At 33.7% G+C, this 12,353-nt stretch overlaps 1 pseudogene; it reads left to right on the top strand.

Moving 5' to 3' along the window:
* Positions 1 to 11,837, top strand: part of LOC111995128 (probable LRR receptor-like serine/threonine-protein kinase At1g56130) — a 28,672-nt pseudogene extending 16,835 nt beyond the window's left edge.
* The last annotated feature ends 516 nt before the right edge of the window (positions 11,838 to 12,353 follow it).

Raw genomic sequence — 12,353 nt, 5'->3', positions numbered from 1 at the left:
TTTTTGTTTGATTTTTTTTTATTGCATCAATTCTTTAGGTTGATGAATTTTTTTGTTAATTAGAATTCTACTTTGGGTTGATGCAATTTAGTTTTTTGTTTTAAGTTATTATCTTTTATATTCTCTTTGATTAAATATTACTGAAGCGTAGCATTTAATGTTGTTATGCTCACGTTAGGCCACATCAACAGCCATGTCATTATTTTTTATTTCCAATTTTTCTTATATATTTTTTAAAACATTTTCCCATTTAAGGTGACTTAAAAACTCCATTATTTAAAAATTAAAATATATTTTTTAGCTTTTCATATAATCTTACCTTTACATATTCATCTATATTAATTTAGATTTTTCTTTTCAAAAAAAAAAAAAAAAAAACCTTTAATTTAGATATTTATAAGTAAACAATGAAATAATGATTCATGAGTAATCAAAAAAATAAAATAAAATTATCTATACATATTTATCTTGTGCGGTTGTAACTTTACATATAATTTTGTATTTATATATTCATCTACTTTAATTTAGATGTTTATAACTTAATAATGAAATCTATAAACACGGTAACTTAAAATAATGATATTTCTACAATTCAAAAAGTCACAATTTCTTTTTTTTTTCTTTTTTTTTTAAAAAAGGCCTTTTACATTTCTTTGGAATTATTTTTATATATATATATTTTTTTTATAAAACCTGATGGGATAACAAAAAATTACATCTATGGTTCGTCCAACTAAGTCGTCCATAATGACCGGTTGGCCAAACCACCAGGCCATCTCAGATTCGTCCAGAGATGTCGTCCCTGAATATTTACCAATTGCATAAAGCTCGTAATCAAGTCAAAAGAGTCGTCCATGTGCATTGCACATGGACGACCACACGACAGCAGAACAAAGAGTCGTCCATAGGCATTGCACATGGACGACCATGCAACACTTAGTAAATTCTAAAGCGGTTAATCAACCGATGTTCGTCGCCACCAATTCCTCCCAAGTATGTAACTTCCAGTGGCGATTATGATTTCTCTAGCTGTTAAGGAAGTTATGTCCGGATTCCATAAATTTGGGGGAAGTTATTGAACCAATAAACCGCCCCAAAGTCCCCTATATAAGGATCAGTCTGAACCAAACAAAGATATGAAATTCTGAGATTTTTACTCCCAATACAATTAGAACTCCATTCGAGAGAAGATACTAACTTAGTCATCGGAGGGTCTTAGGCTGGTCCACCCCAGTCTTCTTTGATATTTTGTTTATCTTTCAGGCCTTCGCTACCACTTTAAGCTCATCGAAGCCGAGTTTTGCAACCTACTGATTCTGTTCTTCATCAGTTGGCGTCGTTTGTGGGAAATAGGTATTATCTGTGAAAACTTTAAGTTTGACAGTCTATTCTTCTCCGACAAAAGGCTGTATGGTTCAGACTAGATCAAGGGCCACTAGCCCAGGCCACCAAGAGAGTAGGGATGCTTCTAGCCATCCCAACCGATATCGCCAATCAGCGCCTGACGTGCAGCCTTCTTCCATCCAACACATACAGTCCATGGCAGAGTTAACTCGTCAGAATCAAGAGTTGACTAGGGAGATAGAGAGGTAGCGTCGTGAAGGGCATGTAGAAGAACAAGCCCAAAGTCAAGAAGATAGAAGGGGAAATGCTGAGTCCGAAAACCATCCAAGGAGCACCACTTTGCAAAGGGTGCCATACTTGGAGAAAGAGATGGATCAAATGAGGAAGGTTATGGACGAGATGAAGGAGAACATGAGAAGGACGAATCCCGTAGAGGATTTGGTTCACTGAACAGATTCCCCTCTCACGGCTTCCATCAATGGCCATCCCTTGCCTCCAAAGTTAAAATGCCTTCCTTGGATTTGTATGATGGAGCGCGTGATCCTTTCGATCATATCGCCACTTTCAAAACTACAATGCATCTCCAGGGGGTTCCGGACGAGATTATGTGTAGAGCTTTCCCTACCACACTTAAGGGGCCAACACGAGTGTGGTTCAGCAAAATACCCCGTAGTTCTGTGAGTCCTTTCGAGGAGTTAAGTAAATTATTTGTTAATAATTTCATTGGGGGGCAGAGACACAAACGTTCCTCGTCCAGTTTGCTGACCATAGAGCAAGAAGAGAATGAAAGCCTGCGTTCCTTCATCACACGCTTCATCAGGGAAGCCTTAATAGTAGACGAGGTGGACGACAGGCTACTATTGGCAGCCTTTCGCAATGGGGTTAACTCAGACTTATTCATTCACAAGTTGTATGAAAAAGAGCCCCAATCTATGGCCGAACTCATCCATTCAGCCCAAAACTTTATGAACGCCGAAAATGCAATCATAGCTAAGAAAAGGAAGAGAGCTAAAAGAATGGAAGCCAACCCCACACGTCACCCTGATCAAGGGCCTCATACAAAGAAGGGACGAACAGAAGATAAGAAGGATCAAGACAGGGATAATAGAAAGGCATGCCCATCAGCAAGAAATCAGAATTACACACCTTTGAATGCCCCTCTCGATCAAGTGCTCATGCAAATCAATGATGATCCTTCCTTGAAGTGGCCAGAGAAGATGAAGGGAGATCCTAACAAGCGCAATAAGAATAAATATTGCCGCTTCCATAGAGATCATGGGCATGACACGGACGAGTGTTANTAATAATAATAATAATAATAATATTAGATTTAAAAGTTTTTTTTTTTAAATTTAGTTTGAATTAAATTGAAATTGAAAAATATAAATTATTTTTATTTTTTTAATTAAACTGACGTGGCTTTTTTTAATTCAGAAAATGCTGACATGGCATTAAAAAAATGTTAAATATATTTTTTTATTATTATTTTATTAGCCACGTCAGCAAACAGTGTATTCCGTTTGCCACCTCAGCATTTTCTGTCACTGGGTTGACGGCAAGGACTATTTTAAAAACGATTTTTAAAAATCAGGGACTGACTTAGGAGCTAAATCAATTTAGGGACCAAATTGAGAATAGGTCCAAAATGTAGGGACCAAAAGTGCATTTTCGCCATTATATTAAAAATTCAAATAAAAAAATATTTTCTTTTCTTTTTTATTTTCTCTCACTTTCTTGGCAACCAAACAGTGTAACAAATACAAAGAAATGTCATTTCAAGCTCAAAACTTTCATAAAATTTCCCAACAAATAAAGTAAATCACGCCGTATTCCCAACATTTCTTTCTATCTTCACTGAAAAGAAAAAAGAAAAAACCGAAAATCCAACAAACTCTCTCTCTCCTCTCTCATCGCTCTGGTCTCCGAAATCTTGGGCAAGAGTTTCGGCATTTAACGATTAGAAATTTCGGCCTTCCTTTTTTGTAATGGATCAGTCCGAAACGAAACGCCATTACTCAGAGCTTCTCTCTCTCTCTCTCTCTCTCTCTCTCTCTCTCTCTCTCTCTCAGAGCTCTGTGATTTGTCGAAAGAGATCTCAACCACATTTTCCCACACAATCGTGCTATGAATCCTCTAACTTCGTATCGTCAATCCACATTCCGTTCGTACATCTCGCATTTCTTCAAATCTTCGGGCTTCGTACAAATCCGATGGCCAATTTGTTGTTGTTATTATTTTTCTAAAATGTAGGTCAATGGATTTGAATGATTTGTGAGAATTGTCATTGCCAAAAAACAAAATTTTTTTTTTTTTTTTCGTGTGTTAAAATTATGGTCTATTTAGTGGCTGAGAAAATGGAGATCAAGAAGAAGGAAGCTCAATTTCATTGTTGTTTACTTAATTGTTTATACTTTAATTGTTCATATACTGCTTTCTTTGTTTTTTTTATTAATTTTTTAATTATTTTATGAAAAGGGTTGGGTTGAATTTGGGTATATTGTTTTTGGGTTAAATGGGCTCCAATGGGGGGTTTTTAGTTAAAACCCAATAATCACTGGGTCTAATTGGGTTGATGCCCATTTAATCCAACTAATAATTGGGTGGGTTTGAGTTCAATTAGAGTGGGTGGGTTTGGGTAGGCAAATGAGTTTGGGCTTACTTTGTCACCCATAATATTTTCTATGCCGTCGTTTACTTACACACACGAGTCCAAAATGGTGCATTTTGGAAAGTCCAAAATAATGTCGCATTTCCCTTTTTTGTTTTTGTTTTAAGTTAATGAGTTGTCATTTTTGAGTGACATTAATCTTTGTAAAACGCCATTGTTTAGGAACATATGTTTGTAAAACGCCGTTGTTCAAAGATCAAGGTGTTCATTGAAACATTTTTAAAGTTTAGGGGTTTAATTGCAATCAGCCCAAACTATAATGTTTAAAACGTAATTTAGTCAAAAATAATTATTGGACACACGGGTGCGGCTTACTTCCAGTTAATTTTTTAACAGGACATCTCCTTTACTTTTTAACAAACGGCTGAGATTAAAAGTAAAGCCACGTCATTTTTCTTTTGGGCAAATTAACGCCTGGCAAGGTCCTTGAGTGAAAAAACACACTGACATAAGGGTAATGCTAATTGCAGAAAGCCTGAGATCTGTCTTCGTCAATGTCTTTATTTTTCTTCTTCAGATAAACTAAAAGAAGTCCAAAAAGGATCCACAAAGTATGGTAAGCATAATCCCAAAGGCCAAATCTCAGTCTCAAAAGAAAAAAGAAAGAGAGAAGGCCTTGGTTTCTAATTTATCAGTCCACGCTATTCCTTGGATTGAATTAAAAAATCATTGCTGACTGACCTCCAAAATCAAAGACATAAATAGAGACTTGAAGCTAAAAAAGACTTGTTAAAACCCTGTATGTGATTAAATCTATGAATATTTTCTTTTTTTCTTTTTGAGTTTCTGTGAAGAAGTAGAATACATTGAAAAAAAATGTCTCAGATCTTTTTTTCGATTCTTTTATTCAAATAATTTCCCTTGATTTCACTGGCAAAGAATGAAACCTTCACATCATGTAGCCTAGTCACTAAATCAGGCGTAACTAAACTGGATCCGAGTAGGAAAAAGCATGGTAAAGACGAAACCTTCTCTTCATAGAGAAAAAGATCTCGAGTTTGGCAAACGATTTCAGGGGTAGTTAGAGGCTTGGATTTGAAGAGGCCCTTCATCGTCTTGGTAGTCAACACTGAACTCTGAAGGAACCACTGCCTTGTTGCTTCAGAGGTCTATCTTTCTTTTTAAAATGACGTGTACTTCTTTTTTAATCTCAGCCGTTGTTAGTTTAATAAAAGCAAAGGAGATGTCCAGTTAAATTTTTAACTAGATGTAAGCTGAACCCTTCTAAGTAGTCACACTCCAAAAAAATTACGCTTAAAATGATGAATTGACGATTCCATAAATTTAATGTCCTCATGGATGGTTTTAAAGCTTGAGCAGTTTTTTAAGAAAAAATTTTAAAAATGGACTAGGCTCTGCGTTTATTAGATTTGATATTAATGGCACCATTAGATGAGTAATTACATTTTGTGAAGGGTATAGAATTTTTAATTAGTCATAACATTTGGCTTGAATAAAGATTTCCTAAATGTTATACTATTAGGATTTAGAAGATTCTGACCAAAATATTGAAGTCATAAGAAAACAAAATTAAATTTTTTTGTTACTAATTTAATTGCTAGGAGGTAGGAGCATCAAATAACGCTAAATTTTTTTATTTTATTTATAATTTCTATGGTTGTTTACCTTATCTATGAAATGGGATCCAAAAGATGATCTTTTTGTTGTGAATAGCATGATTTTTAAATCCGGACCGGACCGTACGGTCTGATCGAATTAACCGTAAACCGTTTATCAAAACGGTTTTTTAAAGTAACAAAACCGAAAATATCAGTTTTTCTGTGAACCCTCGAACCGCGGTCGAACCGCCCGGTTTTGAAAACCGGACACGGGTTTGGCGTCTTCTAAGCCAAGATCTCTCACACGACATATCAGATCTGGCGATCTGCTGAGAAAAAAAAAAAAAAAAAAAATGTAGTCCCTGACTCACTGTCCACCAGATCTAGTAAAGAAAAAGTGAGAGGCGGCAGAGAGAGAGAGAGATAAGCGGGTGAGAGACAGAGGATTTGTTTTGCACCTGGCCTTTAGCTCTGTTTGTTTGAGAATGAAGATCATGACTGAGAAATGAGGGAGAGAAAGAGACGAAGCCTTACTCTGTCAGCAAAAGTAAACTGAGAAAGAAAAAAAACAAAAGAGGGTTTGGTAAATCATCATTGGCTTGGGAAACGTGAGTGGTGTTAGATATTTTGAATTATTTACTTTAAACCTAAAAGCTATATCTCATGAGATTTCAATGACTTTTGAGTTGTTTTAACTTTTTTATTCTCTTCTTTTTATCTTGGAAAACGTGAGTGGGGTGGGGTTTTTTTTTCCTCTCTGAATGGAGGTTGTACTTGGGTATTTAATTTTTCAATTATTTAATTTTTCAATAAATTTTTAAATTATTTAGTTATATAATTTTATATTTTAAATATAATTTGTTAAAATATTTTAAATAGTTAAGATAGTATCTACTAAATCTATGCAACAAATTATAAGAAATATTATCTTATCTTGAATTAAGATATATTTGAATTTCTATAAATATTGATTTCATCAATATTACATAATTTTACATATTTATTTTAATTATTTTTGTACTAAATAATTATTAAATTAATTATGATGTCATCACGGTTCAACTTCGGTTCGACCTAGGTTTGACCTTAAAAACCTTGAACCTCTTCCTTTTACGGTTCAATGAACGGTCCGGGTCTGTGAAAACCGTTAATAATTTTTTACTGTATTGAATGTATCGTTGGATGGAAAACACTCTAGAAAGCAAGGTTTATTTATTCATTGGACAAGGTTTGGCTCTGACCAACAATAGGAATATGACATGTGCCTCGTTATGTACAATGCATGTGACTCACTTGATTGATTGAGTTAAGTAAGTCATTTACATTGCATATGACAATGACAAATGTTATTTTTCTATTGCTGATTGGAGTCCAATGCTTCAAATATGGGAAAATTTATTGTGAGACTCACAATTCATGTGAGAGGGGGGAGCATGCATTTATGATACTCCGAAAGTACTTAATAATTATCCCCAAACATGTTTGGAGCCAAACATTTTCCTTATTTATTTATTTTAAAAATCGACATTTTGGACCAAATGAAGAAATCTATGCTCATACGTTTCCTATGAATGGTAGGAGGCAAAAAATTTTTTTTTTTTTTTTGTGAGAAAAGGATGCATAAAATTGAAAATGATAAATTGGACATACATCTTTACAGTGTAGATAAACATAAAGTAACTACAATGTTTTGAGTTTTATCTTATAATTGTATATATAAATGGATATTATGTTATTTTGTTTTACATATTGTTTGACTTGAGCCATCAATAAGATAATAAGTGTAAATTACATATATTAAGACATCCATCCTAATTGGTCAAACTCTCATTTTTAATTTACTTTATGGATTAAATTCATATGTAGATGTGTAATTATTTAAATATATATATATATATATTTAATATTTTGTTGGTACTTTGTATTAGGGAACACTCAATGATGGGAGACTAATTGCTGTGAAGCAACTGTCTGTTGTAACATCACACCATTCCAGTTAATTTTTTAACAGGACATCTCCTTTACTTTTTAACAAACGGCTGAGATTAAAAGTAAAGCCACGTCATTTTTCTTTTGGGCAAATTAACGCCTGGCAAGGTCCTTGAGTGAAAAAACACACTGACATAAGGGTAATGCTAATTGCAGAAAGCCTGAGATCTGTCTTCGTCAATGTCTTTATTTTTCTTCTTCAGATAAACTAAAAGAAGTCCAAAAAGGATCCACAAAGTATGGTAAGCATAATCCCAAAGGCCAAATCTCAGTCTCAAAAGAAAAAAGAAAGAGAGAAGGCCTTGGTTTCTAATTTATCAGTCCACGCTATTCCTTGGATTGAATTAAAAAATCATTGCTGACTGACCTCCAAAATCAAAGACATAAATAGAGACTTGAAGCTAAAAAAGACTTGTTAAAACCCTGTATGTGATTAAATCTATGAATATTTTCTTTTTTTCTTTTTGAGTTTCTGTGAAGAAGTAGAATACATTGAAAAAAAATGTCTCAGATCTTTTTTTCGATTCTTTTATTCAAATAATTTCCCTTGATTTCACTGGCAAAGAATGAAACCTTCACATCATGTAGCCTAGTCACTAAATCAGGCGTAACTAAACTGGATCCGAGTAGGAAAAAGCATGGTAAAGACGAAACCTTCTCTTCATAGAGAAAAAGATCTCGAGTTTGGCAAACGATTTCAGGGGTAGTTAGAGGCTTGGATTTGAAGAGGCCCTTCATCGTCTTGGTAGTCAACACTGAACTCTGAAGGAACCACTGCCTTGTTGCTTCAGAGGTCTATCTTTTCTTTTTAAAATGACGTGTACTTCTTTTTTAATCTCAGCCGTTTGTTAGTTTAATAAAAGCAAAGGAGATGTCCAGTTAAATTTTTAACTAGATGTAAGCTGAACCCTTCTAAGTAGTCACACTCCAAAAAAATTACGCTTAAAATGATGAATTGACGATTCCATAAATTTAATGTCCTCATGGATGGTTTAAAGCTTGAGCAGTTTTTTAAGAAAAAATTTTAAAAATGGACTAGGCTCTGCGTTTATTAGATTTGATATTAATGGGCACCATTAGATGAGTAATTACATTTTGTGAAGGGTATAGAATTTTTAATTAGTCATAACATTTGGCTTGAATAAAGGATTTCCTAAATGTTATACTATTAGGATTTAGAAGATTCTGACCAAAATAATTGAAGTCATAAGAAAACAAAATTAAATTTTTTTTGTTACTAATTTAATTGCTAGGAGGTAGGAGCATCAAATAACGCTAAATTTTTTTATTTTATTTATAATTTCTATGGTTGTTTACCTTATCTATGAAATGGGATCCAAAAGATGATCTTTTTTGTTGTTAATACTTAATAATTTTTTTACTGTATTGAATGTATCGTTGGATGGAAAACACTCTAGAAAGCAAGGTTTATTTATTCATTGGACAAGGTTTGGCTCTGACCAACAATAGGAATATGACATGTGCCTCGTTATGTACAATGCATGTGACTCACTTGATTGATTGAGTTAAGTAAGTCATTTACATTGCATATGACAATGACAAATGTTATTTTTCTATTGCTGATTGGAGTCCAATGCTTCAAATATGGGAAAATTTATTGTGAGACTCACAATTCATGTGAGAGGGGGGAGCATGCATTTATGATACTCCGAAAGTACTTAATAATTATCCCCAAACATGTTTGGAGCCAAACATTTTCCTTATTTATTTATTTTAAAAATCGACATTTTGGACCAAATGAAGGAAATCTATGCTCATACGTTTCCTATGAATGGTAGGAGGCAAGAAATTTTTTTTTTTTTTGTGAGAAAAGGATGCATAAAATTGAAAATGATTAAATTGGACATACATCTTTACAGTGTAGATAAACATAAAGTAACTACAATGTTTTGAGTTTTATCCTTATAATTGTATATATAAATGGATATTATGTTATTTTGTTTTACATATTGTTTGACTTGAGCCATCAATAAGATAATAAGTGTAAATTACATATATTAAGACATCCATCCTAATTGGTCAAACTGTCATTTTTAATTTACTTTAATGGATTAAATTCATATGTAGATGTGTAATTATTTAAATATATATATATATATATTTAATATTTTGTTGGTACTTTGTATTAGGGAACACTCAATGATGGGAGACTAATTGCTGTGAAGCAACTGTCTGTAACATCACACCAAGGAAAGAACCAATTCATAACTGAGATTGCTACTATATCTACTGTGCAACACCGTAACCTTGTGAAGTTGGATGGATGTTGCATTAAGGGAGATAAGCGACTCCTTGTGTACGAGTATCTAGAGAATAAAAGTCTTGATCAAGCATTATTTGGTATGTGAAAGCATCTTTGCTGTTGCTGTACGTGTATAACTATTTATTTATACCATGTAGATTAAATTTGTATGCTTGCATGAGACAGGAAATAGAACTTTGAATCTCAATTGGTCAACACGCTTTGACATATGCCTGGGTGTAGCAAGAGGTTTAACTTATCTTCATGAAGAGTCACGGCTTCGAATTGTACATAGAGATGTGAAGGCTAGTAATATCCTTCTTGACTCTTATCTCATCCCCAAAATATCAGACTTTGGCTTGGCCAAGCTTTATGATGATGAAAAGACCCACATAAGCACTCGCGTTGCAGGGACCATGTAAGACCCTAGAGGCATAGCGTGTCACCTTGTCTCTTTGAATTACATAATCCTTTTATTTTATTTTATTATTTTTAGATATGTTAGTTCTAAACTTTGCGTGTGATTATTACTGATATAGTGGGTACCTCGCACCGGAGTATGCAATGCGTGGACACCTTACAGAGAAGGCTGATGTGTTTGCCTTTGGTGTTGTGGCTCTTGAGATTGTCAGTGGGAGGCCAAATGCTGACTCAAGCCTGGAAGAAGAAGAGATATATCTGCTTGAATGGGTATGCACAGTATTTTTGTGCTCCATATATTTATGATCTTTCTTCAATTGGATGGAATTTTTTTCCTTCAAAAAGTTTCAGTAGCATTTTTTTTTTTTCATCTGGACATGTTTTTTGTGTTTGTGACAGTCATGATCCATCCATAACTATATATTTTTTACTTCTGCCAAAAGTTGAAGTACCATTAAAACCTGGATCATAACTTATCAGAAATAAATAATTTTTTTTGCCAAAAATAAATAGATAAAAATGAAGAGGAAAGTTTGGACGTCCAAAGGAAGCTGAATAATTTTAATTGCTAATTTAGTGTATTTGAAAATAAGTCCACTTTGCAACATAACAGGAAATGAAATGAGTCTCCATACCCAAACCTACCCTAGTAAAAGCCTACTTTTTTTGTGACCAACATTATGTAATAGCCTCTTTCAAAATTATTTCATGAATTCCAAGATAAAACTTAAGTCTTATTTTGTTTGGTTAGTTCTTATATATTCATAATTCTGTGATGATCATGATTTTGAACTTTACACTTTCTTTGATATTGAAGAATGTGTTAATCTTGATTTATCACTCATCCATATGTCCCAAAACATTTAAAATAGAGTTCTTAAAATAGAGTGATTGTTAGATTCACAAAATGAGCCTGTGGATGAGTTTAGGGAAAATAACTGGATTTTATCTAGATCCCCTGTAAAACATTGTTGTCTTATTCATTCAAACAATTAGAATACTCACTACCAATACATGTATACTTCATTATGAAACCTTAGATTCATTTAAAGTTCTAAGCCATTGGATTACTCACTTCTACCTGTTCTGTACTATATTCTGAACCTATAGAAAGTTGATTCACTGAAACAAATTGATCACTCACTGCGACCGCCATGATACAATATTGTAAAGCTGCTCTTGTAACACACATCTTTCTCAGGCTTGGAAGTTGCATGAAAACAATCGTGAAGTTGACCTTGTGGACTCTGCATTATCAGAATTCAATGAGGAAGAAGTAAAACGACAGATAGGAGTATCTCTTTTGTGCACTCAAGCATCTCCAACATTACGGCCATCTATGTCGCGTGTGGTGGCAATGCTTTCGGGAGATATTGAAGTAAGCATTGTAACTTCATGGCCAGGATATTTGACTGACTGGAAATACGATGATGTGACCAATGTTACAACAATGAGTGGGGGTGCAACTATAGGAACCGATACTAGCTATTACAACTCATTATCAGCTAGTGCAAGCATGGTGGGCGATTTAGGGAATTCACCAGGAAATGCTTCTAAACCTATGCTTGGTGAGATTATCAAAGAGGGCCGATGAGAATTAGTATTTTTTTTCTTTCAAAAGTTTTCTGGTGTGTAAATTAAAATACTTTTGTGTATTCTCCAAGTCCTAGCTAGTTGTAAATTTATTTATATAATCTAAGATGTTATTGTTTAGCATGAATTTTTCAAAATTCCTTTTGTAAGTTTTACCCCGTAATTCCTTACGTTTTATGGTATGGCGTTATTTGCTTCACGTTGTGACTGAAACACTATCAAATTTAAGGCACTATTCAAGAAGTGATACTTTCACATGGAGATTTACTTGGGTGAAGTTCTTAGTAAAAGGAGAATAACTATATATCTCACTTATCCATTTATCAAGGTGAAATGGAAAGTATACAAAAATACTATATAATACATAATATTGAGCGTGAAGGCTGATACGCTTAGTATTAGGCGGGGAAAAATCTAGTTTGGAAGAATTTCCTTTTACACATTATATTGCGTAGTCAAACTATCCACATGTATTTTTAAAACAAGCTATATGACTCATTAAATAGGTCATGAGACT

Source organism: Quercus suber, unplaced genomic scaffold, assembly GCF_002906115.3.
Source record: "Quercus suber isolate HL8 unplaced genomic scaffold, Cork oak 2.0 scaffold_451, whole genome shotgun sequence".
In the NCBI taxonomy this organism is placed as follows: Eukaryota; Viridiplantae; Streptophyta; class Magnoliopsida; order Fagales; family Fagaceae; genus Quercus; species Quercus suber.
Note: the sequence above shows the minus strand (reverse complement) of the source record. Positions and strands in the feature narration are given on the sequence as shown.